Source organism: Silurus meridionalis, chromosome 15 (assembly GCF_014805685.1).
Source record: "Silurus meridionalis isolate SWU-2019-XX chromosome 15, ASM1480568v1, whole genome shotgun sequence".
Taxonomy (NCBI): Eukaryota; Metazoa; Chordata; class Actinopteri; order Siluriformes; family Siluridae; genus Silurus; species Silurus meridionalis.
Window position 1 is genome coordinate 6170415 of NC_060898.1, and position 22323 is coordinate 6192737.

A 22323-nucleotide genomic window follows, 5' to 3' on the forward strand; every position below is an offset into this window, starting at 1 on the left:
AGGAACAAACATGAAAATACAAATTTGTGACAAAAAGTGCTGAAGAGGTGATGCTATATAGTACATTAGGTGCACAGACAATCATGTTACATGGTGAGATGCAGTGGCTGTTTTGACTGTGATATAATGGTATAATCTAATGTCATAATCCTGACATACAGTAAAAAAAAAGGTGAAAATATAGTTGCCTGAGCAGTTTGATTTGTTTTAAATAAGTAATATTTTGAGTATTCTTTAAATTACTATCAGTCTATTACAATGTGCTTTTATTCATTATAATTTCGTAGCATTGCATTTTGTAGATAGCAGCATCTAGAGCCCCTTAATATATAAATGCTATAAAAACTCAAGATTATAGTCTACATCTGCTTTTAAAATTAATTTTACTAAAATGCCAATCAGATCACAATAACTAAAGAAATCAAAAACAAACTTGTGCCATTCCAGTAAGTGCACTAAATTTGACACGAAATTTAAATGACGAAGTAGTTTTCCCTAATTTGTTTTTGTATTTTACATTTATATTTTTCATTTCATCATTAAGTGCTTTGTTTAGTTTAGTTTTTTAATCACAAAATGACTATGTATGGCTCTAATATGCCTCTAGATGAAAAGAATATCCAGCTATCCTTCTTTTCCATCCATCCCCCTGATTTAACTTCCTTCTCCTTTTACCCCCTCGACTCAATAGCTCCAGTCTTGCAAAAGATATTTGAAGCAGAGTAAAGGTCTTAAAGACCTGGAGAAACAGGATTTCCATGAAATTTTACTATTGACAAGGCAGGTACAAATAAAACAGCATATTGTTCTTGCAAGTAATATGATCATAGCTAAACATATGCGCTTAACAGGTTCTTGTTTAGTCGAGTCCACAGATATAATATGGTCAGAATGAAGAGAAATAAAGGCAATAATGGCACCCAGATTTTCAAAGGAATAAGCAAAGAAGGGTAGACTGATAAAGCAGTGCATGCAAGATGAAGTGAAAAAAGATCAACAGTCAACAAATTGCTGAAAAAACAGATAGATTGATAAACAGAAATGAGTTATTGTAGCTCCAAAGAATGCTTGAACAATGCAAATGATATGAAAAGGTCGGGTGATTGGTAATCCGGGACTCAACCGATCCGGTATAAAATTCTGGTTTGTGATTGGCATATTTGATTTGGCACATGTTTTACGCTGCATGCCCTTCCTAACGCAACCCTCCCTATTTATCCAGGCTTGGGACCGGTACTAAGAGTGCACTGGCTTGTGCAACCCCAATGGCTGGGTTCATGCTTTTCATTTAGAACATGTTTGTAAAGATTCAGTCATCTTAAAACAACAGTGAAAATGATAATACAATGAAATTATAATTACATAATTATGATACTGCTAAAAAAAAGAGATCGGTGCATGACAAGAGTAATAATCAAGAGTCATAAAATAATGTCATAAAATAATCAAGATTCTGAAAAGATTCTGACAAAATTTTGTGAACACTTGACTATAAGATTTTTTATGTGTTAAATGAACATTGCATTCCACATCTAGTCCCTGTTCGCAGTTACTGTATAATAACCTCCACTTTTCTGAGAAGATGTTCCACTAGATTTTAAAGTATGCTCCTGGAAAATTTTTACTCACAAGGATGTTAGTAAAGTCAGGTACCGATGTACAGTAAGGAGTCCTGGGTTGCACATCAGTGTTCCAATTAATCCCAAATGTGTTCATTAAGTTTGAGGTCAGATCTCTCTAACAGGCCACTCAAAATCTCATGTAAACCATAAATCCAAGACCTCACCTTATGCACAGTGGCATGGCACAGGTGAAAAGAGTAAAAAAATATTCTACTCAATTAAAAGTGATGGTACTTCAATGAAACTTTACTTAAGTACAAGTAAGATAAATGCTAAAAGTAGCTCATTTAAAATGTACTCATGTAAAACACCTTCGCATAAAATTAGTTTTTAAACATGCACACGAAAGAAAATCACTAACAACTACTAAGTTACAGTACATGAGTAAATGTAATTCGTTACTTTCCACCTCTGGTGCATGGTCATACCTTTGTCATATAGTGTACCTGCACCTTTATTGGTATAACACTTTTTTTTATCTCTTCATTCTTTTTGATATTATTGCTTCGCCATACATTTTCCATCATACTTTGTTAAGCAACATCTTTGTTTAAAAACAACTGCCTTTCTAACAATTTAGTGGCAGAACATTGCATAAGATATGCTTCTTTTATTCCATTTCAGTTAGCATTGGGAACTATAAGAATATATAATTACACCTAAAGTGAACTGTTCCCACATTGTTGGCACCCATGAAAGAATCCAGGCTTACCCACCTCGCAAATCCCAAATTACCCTCTAATGATGACAGATTTATTTTAATGAGCACCATTCTGTGAAAGACGAAGTCCATGAGAAAGCAGAGGAGAATTACACTGACTCTAAAACGTTTATTTAACTGTATTGTTGTGCCTGTTCATCAGTTTTAAGTATTCTAACACTGTGTTATGGAATATCAATTTTATATGACATCCAGGGGTGTTGTGTTATTTCAGACGGTATTTGACCGAAAATGTAGGTTGTCAGGGAAAATAAAAGCCTGTGTGGCAATTTAATACATGTGATAACCGCAGTTCATGTAGATGTTTGCTCACACCTACACAATTGCAGTGTGTTCATGGCCAGCAAGACCTTCTCTGCTGGCCTAAACACTATCAGAAGCAGTGACTTACATTTACAACCTAAATTCTAATATTTGTTCCATGAAATTGTATTAATTTATTCCCAATAGTTTATTCTCTTCATTTCGTAGCGTTTCTCTTGGCTGCACTGCTTCCAGAACGTGTATGTGGATGTTAGATTTTTTGTCCAATCAGATTTCAGCCTCTATGTGCTGCCATGTCAGTCTAATCTGCCCAGGGCCTTCAAAGTCAATACTGCTGGCGTTTTGACCATGGTCTCATTAAGAATTAGCTGTTTCTTTAACCAATCAGATTCCATATTATCCTCACAGGGCCAGCTAGCCCAGAATAGTGTCAGCATTTTTCCATCCTCTGATTGGTTGGTCAGAGGGAAACTGTTACAGCCTAATTCTGAAGCGCTCTGCACACATTAATACATCTGAGTTAGACTTTTTATGCCTACGGAGGAACAGAAATTGATTTGGTTTGAACATATTTAAAAAATAAATTTTCAAGAAAAGCTAGATATTGTGAGGAGAGTTCGGCCAACCTTGAAGCTAGCTAGCTTGTCTTAGCCCGGGAAAGGGTTTGTTCTCCACTTCATGTAACATGTTTTTGTCTAATATTGGACAAATATTGATTCTGAACTTCTCCAGATGTTGTAGGTGGCAGATTTGTTGTGGTGTTGTGGTGGTAGTGTAGAGGTTTGGAGTCTTAACTGGGTTTCTTGCTTTAGTAAAATGGTGATCACCCTCCATATGTGAAATGACTCTCTCTCTGTAATGACACGCATTGTTATATTGCGTACTTGTATAGTATTGATGGTTTCTATAGTTGCGATGTGATAGTGGTGGTATTAAGAGGTGGATTAAGTTGGGTACGTCCCCACTGAAGGCCCAGGTTACAAATGCACAGCCCACCACTGCACAATTGACTTGGTGGTGTTTCTTTTGCACTGATATATATGATGATTCGAAGTTCTTTAAAAGAGTCACTTGCACTCTTTTCATCTTTTTCAGTCTCCTTACACACACACACACACACACACACACACACACACACACACACACACAAACACAGAGCAGGAAAGTAATTGATTTATGTATTGATTTAAATCTTTGGAAACACTTTGAGGCCAGAAGTTATTCAAAAAAGAAATGCAGTTCCGTGAGAAATCAGATGTAATGTACCTTCATTACATTCCACAATTACCTTAAAACCACGGGTGATTGAAAATGGTGACTAATTAAATACATCAAATACAACCAACCTCATCAGCAATACCAAAGACCAAACATAATCTCTGACCTGCTTCCATAAACACTAACATTATAGTAATGTAAATCCCACACTGTTCATTTCATATGTGTTACATTAACACAATCAACAAGGTCCACTATAGTGCAATCCTTACATTATTATTTGCACCACCTCACGTTACATACCCTGTATAGTTAATGTCTTTGTTTCTTTATTAATTTATTATTTTATTTTGTATAATTTTTCATACTTTTTATAGCACCAGCACTCCATGATAAATTCCTTGTACATGCAACCAATGATACTTGTCAATAAAAATGATTAAAACTTACATTAGATAACGTGATGCCATTACCTTAACTTGATTGTTTTGCTATAACTGCGCATCCTGAAGTGCCTCTTCTACCACAGCAAATGCTTAAAATGTTGTTTATAACAGAGAAAATTGTCATGCTTTTGAGTTATAAATACAACGTATAGTTACATTAAATCTTATTAAAACTCTGCTGAACGATCATTTTTATTGTTATAAGAGATATACAGTAAAATCAACACTATATGAACTCATATTTGATGACAAAGCATTTCTTTGTTAGTTTTTTCTTAATCCATTTATTTAACTTAAGTGAAAGCAACTCCATACACATCCCTGTGAGTGAGTGGTTGCTATAGAAACCACATCGTATTACAATGAGAGCATTAAAAAAGTACACTTTTTAGCTACTTTTTGACCAATCAGATTTAAGAATTAAAAACTGACCCTTCTTGTTATTATATCAAATTCTATGTTTTTATAGTCATTATACCAGTAAATGTTGTATAACTACTAAAAATGTATTACTAATCTAATCTAATTATTATCAACACTGCAACCACAGTAACTTGCTTCCAGCCATTATCCTGAGAACTACATATAAAATTGTCTTGGGGAGAAGCTTATCTTTGTTCTTTGGTTATTTAAACAAGGTTTTTCACTGTTTTCACTCAGTAGCCTCAGATATAGCTTTGCACGCTTCTGGTTCGAGTCTGGGAGCAGAGCAGGAGATCAAATTGCTGTCTACATTGATTTATTCAAAGGCTCTTTTTATTGAACAGACTCTTTTGAAAATATTTTCGAGACTTCGCTATATGTCTACGACTCCATTTCAAGAAGAGAAATAGCAGTGAGGAGTGTTTTTTCTCGTGCTTCATACACAGATGTACCGCAAAATAAGTGCTATTCTTACCTTTCGACTGTGAGGTAGCAGGAGCTTTTTAGTCTGGCTATTATGGGACTTGAAGCATAATTTATGCTGTTTAAGTTGGGAAGAAAAAGGTTGACAGACTGACAATGGAAATGACTCTGAAAGGAAAAGGGAGAAAATGCAAAAGTATGTAATAGTTGATGGTAATTATATATAACTTGTCTTGTTCTCATTTTCAAGATTGCCTCAAGAAGCCTCTGGGCTGAGACTAACAGCATAGACATTGACATAATTATTAATTCAGTAATCAGTGCTATGCCTAAACCTAAATGCAACTTGACTCTTAAAATAAGTAACCCAAATTAGATTTCTTTTGGCTCTTTGTGTGTGTGTGTGTGTGTGTGTGTGTGTGTGTGTGTGTGTGTGTGTGTGTGTTTATCATTATATCTCATGAGGACATGTCAAATATCATTTTTAAAGTGATAGCTATCTGCAAAATATCATTTAAGTTCAGTTGAAGGGAATGCTTACTTCAGTGTACTTATACCTTGTGGTAATGCTGTTAATATTGACACAAGGATTTACTCCATGCCTGACATATTTAATTAAAGTAATCAGATGAGATGTGACATCCCAGACTAGATCATCAAACTCAGTTTACTGTTTTTGATTGCACCTTTCATTTTTTAGTAGATACTGTACCTGCCAATATTGATCACTTCTGTCAGCAATAACAGAATAATGAATTTATATGTTGAAGAAATACAACACATAGGACCTTTTTATAAATGAAACAAGCTTTTTAGAATGCATTTAAAAACATATTACAAAACAAATACAAGTGATAGCTGTGGAAGGGGGTTGACAGGTTTGTCCCCCCACAATAAAAAAAGCCAAGCCAGGAGGTCTTCAAGTTGTGCATCCATCTATTAATCCTATTACATTCATCCTAGTGTCTAAAAATTAGCTTAATATATGTTATCTTTATAGTGATTTTATCATTGTCATAATCTTTTAAAAAGTAAACACATTAGCATTCTATCTGGATTTTTGTGGTAAATACCTCTACACATTCTAAACATAGAAGCAGTGAACTGTTTTAAAATGATTTATGGGTGTTTAGCGTTTTGTTATTTTTCTTGTTTCTGCCAATAGCTGTTTTTTGTACTATTTTAATTCTTCTTCTTCTTCTTTGGCTGCTCCCATTAGGGGTCGCCACAGCGGATCATCCGTCTCCATAACCTTCTGTCCTCTACATCTGCCTCTTTCAAACAAACTACCTGCATGTCTTCCCTCACAACATCCATAAACCTCCTCCTTGGACTTCCTCTTTTCCTCCTTCCTGGTGGCTCCATCCTCAGCATTCTCCTATCAATATACCCCATGTCCCTCCTCTGCACATGTCCAAACCATCTCAATCTTCTCCATCTTCTCAACACACTCTCCTCACTAGTCAACACATTTCCATCTCCATCCTTTATTGCTCTAACTTGCAACACATCCTTTCCAGCTCGGTCCCTCTGCCTGGCCAATTGTTATAAATCCTTTTCTCCATCCTTAGTGTTCAACTTCTCATACAGCTCCTCATATGCCTTTTCCTTGGTTTTCGCCACATCCCTCTTCACCTGCTGTCGCATCTCCTTGTACTCCTGTCTACTTTTCTCATCACTCTGTCGATCCCAATTCTGTTTTGCCAACCTCTTTCTCCTTATGCTCTCCTGCACTTCCTCATTCCACCACCACGTCTCTTTGTCTTCCTTTCTATTTCCAGATGTCACACCCAGTACATTTCTAGCTGTCTCCCTTATCACTTCTGCAGTAGTTGCCCAATTATCCAGCACCTCTTCACCACCACCAAGCCCCTGTCTGACCTCTTCCCTGAATCTCACACTACAGTCTTCCTTCCTATCGTTAGCCCAATTTCAACCGGTACCCTGTTGGCTAACGATACCTGTGGCGGTCGTTGGTAACCCGGGCCTCGACCGATCAGTATGAAATTCTGTTTCGTGATCCACATATTTGATTTGGCACATGTTTTACGCTGGATGCCCTTCCTTACGCAATCCTCACCATTTATCCGGGCTTGTAACTGGCACTAAGAGCGCACTGGCTTGTGCAACCCTAATGGCTGGGTTTTATTGTACCATTTTAATAAATCAAGTAAAACCAGAATTTCACACAGTTTGATCTCTAGGTGGCAGCAGAGTGTTGTGGCAACAAAGTAAAAAGCCATAAGTAGGGTCAAATTGTCAAAATGCCATCATCTTGCTGAAAAAAAATCAATTGATGGCCCATCCCTAGTGCATTCACAGCTCCATACATTTCAAATTCTCTTGCAATTCTAATTACCTGATTTTAAGTAATCAACAATTGAAAAAGCATTGCTATTTGACAGATATAAGTCAATGCATCATTGATCCGCCCACCTTCATGCTGCCCCATGCATTCTCTATCAGCCTTTTCAGCAGAGGATGAGCAAGCAGTGGAGCATTTAACGACAGGGCTGCCAAGGTCATGATTTTACGCCACATTAGTCTAGCTTTAAACTACTCCACAATCCCCAAGCCTTTTTTTTTGCAGCAAATAATCAGAAGTAAATGCAATGAATTTCTGCAAAGAGCATGTCTATGAAATACAAAATCATTTTGTTGTAATATTTGTTCTCAAGATGCTGCTGTAGAAACTGCCCTGATTGTAAAAGCATCATTTATGCTCATACTCATAAAAAATCTGATGCTTTATAATATATAATGTAACATTTTAAACAAGAAAAACAATTAAATTAAATTTTAATGTCTAAATTGTACCTTTAATATAGAGTTTGAGGATGGATGTCAGGAGTCATTAAAATGTGCGGTGAATTGTAAACAAACATGATCACAGTGTCACGCATGCTTTCTTCCTCAGCGTCTACCCTAATACCTTAAAAAACTCTCAGCACTCAGAGTTTATTGTTAACAACTCACAGTAACTATTCCTTGATGCCTTATAATTAATAATATAATATAATTAATATGCATTTTAATGCAATATAATTAATTGATGCCATTTCATGAATTCTACATTGGTTACTCAATGTAACACATGTAATTGACTTCAGTCTGAGAATGCCATACTTTTACCAATATTCTCATAAAGTGGCTATCAGGATTCCAGTTTCCTACAGCTCATGCACTTGAATAAAGCTGCATATGTAAAAATGTGAAATAGAAATGAAGCTACAAAAAAATGAGCACGAATTGAAGAAACGTCATAATAGGGTGTGCATTAAAGGTACTGAATGCCCTTAAAGAAATGTGTAATGCTGAGACAGCATCGCTAGAAAACGGTGAACGCACTAGTGGACATCGCATCACCATTTCAGCAGTCACGCTGTCACACTGACAAATCTGTCCAAACTCATTTAGCGTTTCAGCAAAATCACACTCCTATTGAACTCAGCACTGAAGCTTCAGACACTGCTAACATTTTACAGATTATATACACTGAACAGTTCGATGTGCTGGCCACAGTCCACTAATGCCAGTGTCCAATATTTTCCGCTTAAATTCCCACAAGAGCAAAATTTCCATTCTAGAAAATCTCTGATATTAATGTGAAGAAAATATTCAGTCCCAGTGATTTGTTAATACTGCAATATACTTATAAACCACATAAACATAATGACAACAATCAACCAGCAATCGTTTATTCATCAGGACATTCAGCTTGTTCGATGCAATGGAGGACCTAATACTTAAACCTATTGATCAGTTTTATCTTCTCATTAAGTATTGAGTCACCACAACATGCTAGAATGATTATCAACCAGTCCATATCAACCAGACAGCCACTAGACTGGACATGGATTGGTAAAGTCTGGATACATCTTATGGCTCGTGAAAGATTCTCTTGCGGAAGACTGAAAGTTTTACTATAAACAGGAATTGGGCTTTAACAACCTGACGCCTTGAAATCTACTGAAATAATCCTTTGGACCAAAGCAGCAAAATGAGAAGTTTCATCGACACAGACAGGAGGGTCGATCCATTATTGAAAACTACCTCACCACTTCCAAAGTTAATGCAAAAGTCACTGGTATAATGTTGAATAAACCATGGCAAGGCAAATTTATTAAAAAGCACATACCTAATGAAAAGTGATCTACATAAATAAAATAGTATAAAATGATAGAACATGGATACAGTGTTTAACAACTTCAAAAATATTGAAAATGGAATACATTTGCCTTCCAACTACCTATATGTTGATGATGCTATTTGCTGCATTTGCTATGCATATCAAGTGAGGGAATGTAAGAAAGTAATTAAGAGTTTAGAGTGCAGCAATAATTACCACTCTGGCTGCGAAGTGGTCCCACACACAGAGCACCAGAGAGAGCAAAGTGAGCCTAGCTAATTCTCTATGTACAGAAGTTTGTGGAAAAGTGCTTCAATCTAGATCTTCAACAATAGTTGATGAATAACAAATTAAACTGTTGTAGGTGATAAGCAATCTACAGTAGTATTCATTTGGGTTAAGGTCTGGTCACTGCACTAATAAAAGTCTTTCTGGGTTACATCTTGACAGTTGAGTTGCAGCATTTTTTTTTTACAAATTATTAAGTGGACTTTTTTTCTAGTGTATTTGGGGGCTCATCTTGGACAAGACTACTTAAGCCATGCCTGGATAAATTTTATCATAGGTTAAAGGTAATCATAAATGAGATTTTCGACCACGTGCATTACCATATTTGCAATTTCATCATGGACAGCAAGGTAATACAAAGAGCAAATGAGAAATTCTGCATGAAACTGGGCAAATCCCCCACAGAAACGTTTGACATGACATGGCTTGCGTGCTTCAAAAGGCAAAGAACATCACTGGAAGATGATAAGAAATCAGGAAGACCTTCAAAGAAATCAAAATGTCGAAACCATTCAGCAATCTATACTCCACATGATCAGAATCACTGAATTACTGTCTTCTCGAAAAAGATCCTGCTCATAGGTCGCCATTTTGACACCATTGTGGAGATCCAACACGAATCGCAGAAGGTGCTTGCCATGCTTCAAAAAGAAGACTTCAGGACACATTTCAGAAGTGGCTGTAGGTCTATCGAGAATGTCAATAGAAACAAGTGAATTTGTATGCTAAATGACTGAAACAATGTACACTACAATAGATGGACAACTATCTTTTCCAACCATATGTGGTTCATCCCACAACTCCACAACTTTGGAGGGACGCAGTTGTATAGGATGTCTTTGGATGGTAGCAATACATTTTCCCTTCACTTAAACTTGGAGACCTGTTCAGCATGACATGCCCCTGTGCACAAAGCGAGCGCCATGAAGATATGGTTTACATATTGGCCTACTATAGAGATTTGATTTCAACCCTGTTGAACTCCAGGCCTTCTCACCCTACATCAGTTCCTGATTTCACTACTGTGGCAAAATGAGCACAAATCTTCACATCCAAGATCTAATATAACATCTTCCCAGAAGAGTGGAAGTGATTATAACAAAAAATAGGAGCCTAAAAATAGAATGGAATATTCAAAAAGCATGTACAAATCGTATGTTAAGGTGTCTACAGACTTGTGTCCATATAGTGAATCTTTGGCTGGTTCTGCGCTTTACATTTGGCATACATACATATTTCTTCATATTGTAGACATAAGATCTGGTTCCACAAACGTAACTGAAATGAGGGACTTTATTGTGTAGCATTCACAAAAAAGGACTCCAAGCTTGCAAAACCAGCTTTGTCATTACAGGACAACCAGTGGTTCTGGTATCTGCCATAACATTACGGTTTATCATTTTTGGAAGCCCTTAGTGTCTGTATCCACTTCAGAATGGCGCTTTGTACAGCAATGTCTGATATTCAGCAGATGTTTCATGCATGACTACCTCCCTTTCCCGTGGTTTCACAACCACCAGCTTGTTGATTACCACATACAGGTCCAGGTTGTTGGCAATCATCTCTCATTAGCTGTGGCAATTTATGGCCAGAAGTGGACAGCTGTGGAGTGAGAAAATGCTTTTTTTAAATCAAACCTGATGCTGATGGTTGCATTATGTTTTTTTTTTCCAGTGTAAAAGAAGCCACTGGTGAGATCAGAATAGTTCAAGACAAGCTGACTCAGGGTAATGGTATACTTATAAATAGTCCATAACAGGCCTGAAAATATTAAAACTTTTCCACCAAAAGATTTGGAGAGGCACTACACGATCTTGATTCCGGACAGGATTTGAGCACAAATTCTGATTTCACTTGTAGGAGACTTTTGATGCATTTGATCCTTGCTTTTAAAGGCATTGTGTGGTCATGTAAATAGCAATCACTGGGCTGTCATCTTCACATGCATGAGCACACAAGCTAAACAAAACAGAAGATATTGACTCAGTAGACATGTTCAATTTCATTAATAGTGCTCAGATGCTTCTTTGCTATGTGAAGAGAGGCAAAACAGAGGCCCCAACTGCGAAACCAACTCTGTGGGAGCCTTCAAAGAACTTAAAATCACAGCCAATGGCTTGCTGCTCCAGGGAGCTCAAGATTGAGCTCACAGATCAAAATCATTTGAATGTTCAACCACCCACATACTGCTCATATAGGTGGCAGCTGTGAGCAAATGTTTGGTTTCTGCATGCCAAATGCTTGATGCGTCTGTCAAAATCAGACCTGTATTCATTCATTTTTCTTGAATTACCACTTGCTGATAAGTGTCATGGTAGATCTATAGACTATGACAATCACTAGGCACGCCTTAGAAATACACTGTGAATTAATAGAAATTAACAGGCAGGTGACAAGTTTCAACCAAAAATAATGCCTATATTTTTTGCCACTTTCAGGTGATCACTTTTCTTTTCAGAACAACATTATATTACTGCTGACTTCCTCTAGCTCCTCCTCCATTCACAAACCACACCCTTTTGCCACAGGGTTTTCTTTTATATTTAATTTTAGTTTTTATCCTAGACAGTGCACCTACATGCATGTTTGTTGGAAGGTGGTTGGAAAATGGCAAACTGGAGGAAATCCACAAGAACACTGGAAGAATAGAACTCAAAGCCAGGAAACTCGAGCTCCAACACCACCATGCCAATCGATTCTTCATGACTGCTCATGACTGCTGGTATAAACCACTCACTTCAATATCCAGTTCAACCATCAAATCTCACATCATTCAAACTCAGATTCTGACTAAACAGACCTTTTATTATGTACAGTACCTCCTCTAACATCCAAACAGCAAAGCATGTCAATGATATTGGACTAACTTTTGTGACTTCAGTCCACAACATTATTTTTCCAGACTTTGCAATGTTATAGAGATGAACTGCCACACCAAGGTCATTCACTCATACATGCTGCAAAATTGCAAGGCCATTGAGAGTTACTATGTAATCATAAAGCTTCTGGTCCTTCAGCCTTGTCAGCATTGAGGAGGCACTGCTCCTTCTCCAGAATTCATTGTCTGTTTTCTTTATGCATTTCTCAACATTAAACTGAAATCTGTCATCTGGGGTTTTAACAGCTGTAGTTGTAGTATGTCTTCGATTGCTAAAGCTCTATGTCATCTGTCAGCTATAGTATGTCATCAGCAACAGTTTATAGCTAAAAGCCATTGTGGGTAGAAAAGTATGTATTGAACCACTGTGTTAGATGCATGGATGGAGTAAAAAAATATCTTAGACAATACAAAAGTCTTGATTATTGACAAATATAAAATCTATAATAGGATTCTTAGGATTAAGACTTTTTTTTTCTTATTCTATTGGCAAATAATTTTGCTTAATTTTTCAAAATAAATGATTTATATTAGAAGCAATAGTCAGTAAGTAAAGATAGATTATTTCAGACGTCATACTTCTGAATTCCGTAAAAAAAAAAGCCTACTGTAATAATTTGCTACTAGAATAAAAATATACTAGATATAGAATAGAAATTTATAGATAATTTTTACAATTATTTTCAAATATTGTACTTCAAAATGCTATTTTTAAGTATATTTCCAGTTTTTTCAGGGTTGCTAGGTTCATTTCATTTCATTCACTTCATTTTGAATATTAGCCTGATGTCACTATATTTAATAATGTGCATTATTTATGAAAATCTTTTATATTGTTTCAGCTTTAATACAGTTTTATTACTAAAGAATAATAGAAATGAAAGAATTGAACAGAGTATTGGGTAAAGGCAGATTTAAAACACTAGCTCAGCATTTTTTGGCAGATTGAGAATACTAATGGCTGTGAAATATAATCCAGTAGTTGAATTATTACAAATGCATAAGGTAGACAGTCATTTGAAATACAGTCTTTTTAAATGTACAGTGTCAAGTCAAGTCACGTTTATTTCTATAGCGCGTTTCACAACAGACATTGTCTCAAAGCAGCTTTACAGAATTTAACAGTTAAGGTGAATGATGTGTATTTATCCCTGATGAGCAGCCGTGGTGACTGTGGCAGGGGAAAACTCCCTTAGATGTTATGAGGAAGAAACCTTGAGAGGAACCAGACTCAAAACGGGAACCCATCCTCATTTGGGTGATATCAAGAGTGTGATCATAGTTTTTAAACAATACAGAACACTGGAGAGTGAGAGCTAATTACATGAGCACTGGAATGTAAGACTATGTCCTTCCTACAGTCTTATACAGTCATTTGAGATTATGGAACCAGGAGCTACTGAGCAACTCATAAAATAGCATTTGCAATCATAGATCCAACACCAGCTTCTCCATGCCAGAGCCTTCAAACACTCAAAGAGGTCCAATGTCCAAATAGCGCTGGTACGTCTCTAGATGGTTTGGCATGTTTGCGGGGTCGGCATATACTTCTTTAAAAGACCACAATCTTCTTGAGGTGGGACGTGAGTGTGGGATGCTCTAAATAATTACCTGTCAACTCATTAATTAAAGTCATCTATCTTTAATAAGTTTTCTCACTATTCTGAGAAAATTGAAGTGTAACACATGTAAGTGATCATGATGAGCTTAATTTGTACAATGACAATAAAGCTAACAAAAGAAAATTTAATATATATAGAATTGATTAATTTCTGACTAGCAAATAATCTTTCGGAAGCTAAATTAGATTGTGTGTTTATTCCTGACGCTGGGGTAAGCAAATATGAAAAAACTTAATGGATAAAAAGTATTTAACTTAAAATGAGTAAAAAAAATGAAAAGAAACTGAACAGAATGAAAGTGTAAATGTACTCATCTCTAAAGCTAATAATCTCTGTTAAACACTATTGAAGCACTTACACAAGTACACATACAAAAAATATTAAATGGCACAGTACAAATTAGTTTGCTAGTTAACACAGTTTATAATTGTATTTTTTTACACATTTTAAAATAATTTTTCTCACACCAGGGAGCTAAATCTAGTTTAGTCATAGATTGGCTTTGTCGCAAATGCAACAATTTTCTTACAGTAAAAGCTAAAATACGCTTCATTATAATTTGAATTAGTGAAGGAGCACAATTTCTAAAATCTTTAATAATTAAAAAAATTATTGAAATAATATTAAAAAGAGAAAAAGGTCTGTCCTAAGACTTCTTTATTACCAGTGGTCCAACAGATAGATAACTAAATCTAAACACAGCATACCTATGCATATATTTTCATTTTTACATAGCTAGGGTCACAGATACAATGTTTGAATTAAAATAATGAATTTTTTAATACTTTACTTTAAATAAGATACAATTAAAGCCTGGAAGAGCGCACAGGGACACTTAACAAACAAAAATCTGTAAGCCTCTGCTAGGCTTTAATTGAGTTTTTATCTCTGTAAAATAAATTAACTAACTGCTAATTGCCCTAACATTAGATATCCCAACGACTACATTTGCGCAGTTATGCTGTTGTGTTTCTAGCACTTCAATTTTTTATTTTTTTTTACATACAAACAATGCATTTTTTTAAAGCACAAAACAGATATAATGAGTTTCTGAGCTCCGTATAATGGATATCATTACTTTATGGCAATGGGAGATGATCCTATAAGAAAATGAGTGAACGAATGATGGCTGAAGAATCCATCTGTGTTTTTGTTGTCACCAATCAGTCCAGCAGCTGTTTCCACGGCTACCAGAGAAATGCAAGGAAAGTAAAAATGGGAGGAAAAAGAAAATCAGCATTCATTGCTATAGGCTCCATTACAGGTTTACATGTTTATTATTTATTATTATTATTATAGTGTTTTTGTGTGTGTGCCTGCATGCTTTTTTCTTTGCTAATGCACTATTTACTTTCTACCAATATTTATTAAATTGCTTTTACAAACATGAGCACACAAACACACACTGCTTGTAGTAATAACAAAATGACAATCTCAGCAATACACCTGACAATCTCAGCAGAGGACATATAGCTTCTGGGGTAAACACATATTTGAACTTACTTTTGTGTGCTTGCGCCTGTAGCACAGTAGATTAAAAGCGATGTAAAACTCAGTGGTCAGAGGAGACAGAAAGACAGAGACAGATGGAGAAGATGGACAACAGATAAGTTTTGATCTTCCAGTGCTACAAATTGACATTTTTTTGGACAAGAACCTAGTATCTCAGCCCATTATTGTTTTTAAATGATAGAGCTTGCCATTAAATGTGCTAGCTAAAGGAACACAAGGCACATAGAATGCAACAATAATTGTTGTAAACAAATAATGAAATGACATAAATTATGTAAAAAATTATCCATTAACCCCAATTTGTTCACCAGTTAACAAATGAGGGAGAATAAAGACTAGTGCATGTTCCTATAAAATCAAAACAAATTGTGCAATATATAAACATATATAAAAAAATTTAATATATATTTACACGCATCAATCAATAACATGACCATGACCGTCTGCCTAATACTGACCACTGTAGACCAGGAATACCCCACAACACCTGCAGATTTGGAGATGCTCTGACCGAGTTTTCTAGTCATCACATTTTGGCCCTTGTCAAACTCTTCTAACATATCACCTTTAAGGACAAAATTGTTCACTTGCTGCCTAATATATCCTACCCACTAACAGGTGCCAAGATGAAGAGATAATCATTGGTATTCACTCACCCGTCATAATGTAATAATGTCATAATATTATGCTTGTTCTGCTGCAGAATAAATTTGGGGCCACTCAAATGCCTTCCTGATGATGGTGCATGATGGATAAGTATCTACTTGCATTTCTCAGCATTGAGGATACTATTAATCCTAACAAAATCTCCAAACCCATTTGCAGAATGTAGTCCCAAACATGTGGGAAACCTCCATCATGATTCACTGTTGCCTGCAGACAAATATCATTGTATCGTTCTCCAGTCATTCAGCAAACTTGCCTCCTGCTACAGCAAGATATTTCATTTTGACTCATTAGTTCATAGCAACCTCTTAACCTTTTTTCCAAGTCAGAGGTGAAGGTTTTTGGTCTTCTATGAAGACCACTTTAGGCCAGATTTTTCCAGACAGTAAATGGGTCCTTTTGGTTTCCACCTGTTTTTTGATGATAGCATTGCTGGACGTCTTCTGATGTGAAGTAAGCATGATGTGTCGTTGTTCATTTTCTTGGCTGACCACTGCACCTATAGTCCTGAACATTGCCCATTTTTGTTCTATTTTGAAATAGCTTGTATAGCCAAGTCTTTGTTTGTAGATGTAGTATAGAATAGAATAGAATAGAAAATAATAGAATAGCTTTTATTTGTCACATATACATTACAGAACACTGAAATTATTTTTTCTTCGCAAATCCCAGCTTGTTCAGATTTGTAGCTACCTCGTGCCTTGTTGCTGTGCTCAGTCTTGCCATGGTGTATGACCTGTGTCAAGAAACTTCAGATTTTGGCTGTTATTCACCCAGTTTAAAACCTATTTTACAACTGTTTCAGTTACAGTTAATGATTGTGTTTCAACCTACATATGAAATTGATGATTGTTATCACCTGGTTGATATAATTGGTTATTCAGACACCAAATTCTGATCCTACAAATTCCCTGATTTTTGTGTTCAAAAGTAAGAACTGAAAGCCAAAGGGTGGTCACAACAAATATTTATTTGATTCGCATTTCTTTTCTATTTATTTACATTCCATTTTTTTAATTGAAAACGTTCTTACATTACAGCATTCTTTCACAACTGCCTTATACTGTTGCACAGTACTTATACACTCACACTATACATACACTATATGCCCATACAGTACCAACAATACCGTTCCTTGCAACTTTGAAATGAATAAATAAACTTTGTTAAATGATAACCTGTTGTACAACCATGAGCATAAGCACACAGTTCTTGTGACAGTTTATGTTTAGTAATGTAATTCTTGCTGTGTATCTGTATCAATGGAAAATTCTTTCCATAAAAAAAGTATGATGCATAGATAAAAGAAACGTTGAACTGCATAAAATAATAAAATATAGTTCTTAAAGATTGTTAGTTTTACTTTTGGTACTTAACTACATTCAAAAGCAAATACTTTTCTGTTTTTACCCAAGCAGAAATATGAAAGGAGAACCTTCACTGTAGTTATAATTAAGCAGGTGATTTGTACCACATCCAATACTGATATTATATCTAAAAGAGTTCATTTTATAATTACTGGATTATATATACAATTACTAATTTTTTTATATATAAAAATATAATCATATACAATTACTATTATTTATATTAAATTTATACCTGTAACACAATACAACCTGAGATTCTAGGATGCTATGTGTGCTGTCTATAATTGTATTTAAAAGCGATTAAACCAAACACAATGCGTTCTCAGGCTTCTCGCACAATTAGACAAATCGCATTAGCTGTGGGTCATTTTCTACCGTACCGGACAAAAGGATTAATTGATGTGGCTTTGAATGTAAAGGGTAAGCTAAATTCCTAAAGCTAAATTAAATTAGGTAGTTAGAGATGCCAAGCAAAGATTCTCTATTGATGGTGAGCGTATGTGTGTGGTGTTAATCTAAGTGTAGATAGGTGGTCTGGATGCCCGGACACTCGGTAACACGTCTTTGATTGTTGCTTGAGCATAGAGGCCAGTCTGGGTCGATAAAAGGCATTGGGATTAACATCCTGATTTAATTAACCTGGATATTTTGAAGCTGATCAATAGACAGGAGGGGTATTAACAGTAAAATAAACAGAGCTCATAGTGATTAGCAGCTGATATTGATTTGCTTCAAGGAGCACAGCTGCAAAGTGCCCCGTCGTTTACCCGAGGAGGATTAGTGAAATGTGCTTGTTTGTTTACCAAGTAAAAAGTGAATAAGAAAAAGATGGTTAAAAGTAAAAGAGGATATTAAAGACATGCATGGCATATTAGATGTCCCGATAAGTCTAAACTCTGAAGTGTCTGATTGTGGAACAGGCAATAGACAAATCATTTGAATGCCTGAATTGCATTACATCCAGATATTATTAAAATTTTAAATAAAAAATTGTCTAACAGGCCTTTCAAGTGTTCACTTCCAAGCTATATTTAATCAGCATCTACAGGGTTGCAAAAAGGTATCTGCAATGGTTGGAGCAGCTGCTGTTTTCCTTTTTTTTTTTTTTATCAAGACACATGTAATAGTTGATTGAGAAACTGCTGTTTGTGTGAGTGTGTGACTGTAGCCAAGCCCTGGAGCTAAATTCTACTCAGTTGGCAGTAATTAGCCACAACACTACAAAAAGAAGTAAAATTGTTTTGGGAGCAAAAGTGTTGTCACAAATGTGTTGCATTGTGGCATTTTTTTTTTTTTTTTTTAGGCCTATTACAGAAAATTTGAAAGGGTAATTATATTGCCTATTCTTTGTGACTAATCATAGGAAGAAATCCCCAAAGAATCCTGAAGGGTTGTTTAGAGTTGGATCTACCCTCAAATTGTATAAAATAGGTGAATGCATACATGGAATGCTATACTAAATGCAGACTATATCTTTCTCACTGTGCGCACACACACACACCCTATCTTCCAGGTTTGGAACTTAATAACTTAATGAACAAAATTCAAGAAATGCCACTCCAAAAACATCTGTCCTAAAAAAGAATCCCAGTCAGTATAAGCTATTTTTAAATAGAAATTTCTATTTATAGCTTTTAAAGAAATGCTTAAGCTCACATAATAGCTCATCAGGTAGTGTCGCTTCCTCACAATTCCAGGGTCCCCAGTTCGATTCTAAGCTCATGTTACTGTTTTGCATTGACTCTCTGCTTCTGTGTGGGTTTTCTTTGGGTTCTCTGGTTTCCTCTCACCAAAACCCAAAATATGCTGAGGAGACTCAGAGGAAGGATCAGGATCCACAAGTATCAGGTTTATAAACATTTTCCAATTGTTAAAAATGTTGAGCTATTGTTCTTGCTAAAATAAACCTTATACAACAGGCAGGGAACACACAGTAAGAAGGTATTCAGATATACAGATGGTATATTTGTAAATCATGCAAAATAGAAATCTTTTATTTAGTTTTCTCAGACTTTTGAAACCCATTGTATAAAATGGATAATATATAATTTCTTATCATATTTCTTATCATATTTACCATATTATAATATCCTCAAGTATTCTGGGAAGACTAGCCAATAGATTTTGGAGAAAGGGTGTGGGGATTTGACCATTCAGCCACAGTAGCATTGGGTGTAGGGTGACATTGGGTGTAGGGTGACCTGGAATAGAGGCTTTGTTTAAGTTTATCTCAATGGTGTTTAGTGGGATTGAGGTCAGGCCACTTGAGGTCTTCCAGCCCAACCATAGCAAACCATGTCTTCATGGACCATTCTTTATTTACAGGTCATTCAATTGAATGCAATTACATTAATTTTTATTTGTATAGCACTTTTAACAATGCACATTGTCACGAAGCAGCTTTACACAGATAAAGTGGTTATAAAGCTGTATAAAAGAATGTATACATTTTAATGCCTATTAGTTTGTTTCTTATAATTGCAAGTTTATTCCTACTGAGTGAGCCAGTGGTGGCAAGGAAGATGCCTGAGATGGCATAAGGAAGAAACCTTGAGAGGAACCAAACTCAAAATGGAACCATCCTCATCTGGGTGGCACCGAATGGCCACTAAATACAGTTCCATCATTGTTGAAAGTTTGCAGTGATAGGGCCTTAAATGCAAAACTGTTCATGTAGCCTGTGGTCCTGAGCCATTGTAGTAGACTGTTGATATTAATTATAGTTCCAATCAAATGTCATGCTGGAACATGTTTGGAATCATTGGTTTCACTGACAGAAAACTGTAATGTTACAGCATACAATATGTCCTATACAGTTGTGTGTCTTCATCTTTGCAACAACAATTTCGGAAAGAGCCACATATGTGCATGATGTTCAGACAGAACCACACCTGATGTGAACTGTGCCACACTCAGAGTTATTAATTTCCCCTCACTCTGATGTATGATGTGAATGGTAACTAAAGTTTTTGAGCTGAATCCTCATAATTTTGTGCACTGCACTACTAGCACATGATTGACTGGTTGGATAATTGCATGAATGAGCAGGTGTACATGTGTTCAACTCTGAAAGTTAGTTGCTTAACTCGCTATTAAAAACATTGATATTCAAGAATTGTGAAATGGGGCATCGATGGAATTCAAGCATTTTAATGAGGATTTTTTTTTTTTTTTTATCAAAAGAGGAAAAACAAGTGCTCATTTTATGATTGCCTATTCATAGAGATTTTCTGGAATATAACTTCCTGCCTCTGTCTGACAAACTAATTGGGTTCCCCCTCACCACCAATTGCCAGAGTTCAATTCACTCGATTTTACTGCAATTTAGAATTGAAGCTTCTCTCTAAGTGTGTGAGAGTGTGAGGGAATATGTAAGGCAGCTGGAGGGATTTAAGAGTGAATGAATTAGGACAGAGCCAGCAAATCATTGTGAGTTTTGCTCTGACCTCCCCCTGGTGCCTGCTGGGGGAAAAAGTGTCAGCAGATTCATTCTTCCTTGACTCATACTATCTGTTCCCATCTTTCAGCCAAGCACAAAAGAATGTGATAAGGGATGTGCAGAAATTAAATGAGTAAAATGTTCCCATGGAAACCCAATCTTAACAGGGTTTTAATTGCATCCCATTATTTTGAGTGTGAGGATGGAACAAAATCTTTTGTGAATCATCAATTTTTAAAAATGTATTTTTATTTTTATTAAATATGTTGTGATGTAAATCTGAAAAATGCAACACATTTGTAAAACAAAATAATCCTGGATTTAAAAAAAAAAAATGAATAAAAATAAAAATGAGAAAAAAAAAACAGTATGCCACCCCAATATAACCAATATTAACAGAGAACAACAACTTTACAGTAATATTCACATTATTAGAAAGGTTTGGTATATGGTACGTATCTACAAAATGACAAAATGTCACAATGTGAATTTAATTAGTGTAACTCTTATCAGACCCAGGTGTGCTAATGAACAAGGCTAGTAGCTTAGTAGAGTGTTAAAACACCTAGCCTGGGAATGAATTGAACTGGGGTGCTAATGTTACACCATCCTAATTAAACCTCCACTAACAAGAACTGCAGTCATTGCTTTAGAAAACCAATTTCACTTGATACAGCACTCTAATTTGAACCTTTTCATATATTAGTATAGTGTTGCAACCTTGAAAAGAAATGGACTAAATTGAGATCATAGGTGTCAAATCTACACAAAAAATCCCATTAATTTCAACTCAGCTAAAGACAAATATATTTTATAGAACATATACAATGAAAATGGTTTGAAATAATGAATATAATATAGTGACAATTACTAAATAAACTCTATAAATTAGCTCCAGTCCAACCAGTTGCCTTCAGAGGTTATGTACTCTATACTACCAAATAGCATTAATATGTGTGCAATTATTGTACTTAGTGATCTCAATATAAATACTTCTGTTTCTGGAAAGTCCCAGAATTTTGGAAATGTTTTTCAAGAGTTACATAGGGAGAAAATTGAACATAATATAGAGCAATGTTATATGTATTATAATAAAATAATAGCGGAAGAATAATGATAAATATGGGGCAATTGTGTCTCCACAAATTAGTGTCTGTAAAATATTTGGGATGAAAGGAACTGGTCATACAAGACACCTAAAGGCCAAGGGTCAGGAGATGCTGCAGAAATCCACAGCACAGATGAGAAAAGCTGCATCATGGAAAAAGGAAGAATGATTAGAAATATATATTGTGAATTGTC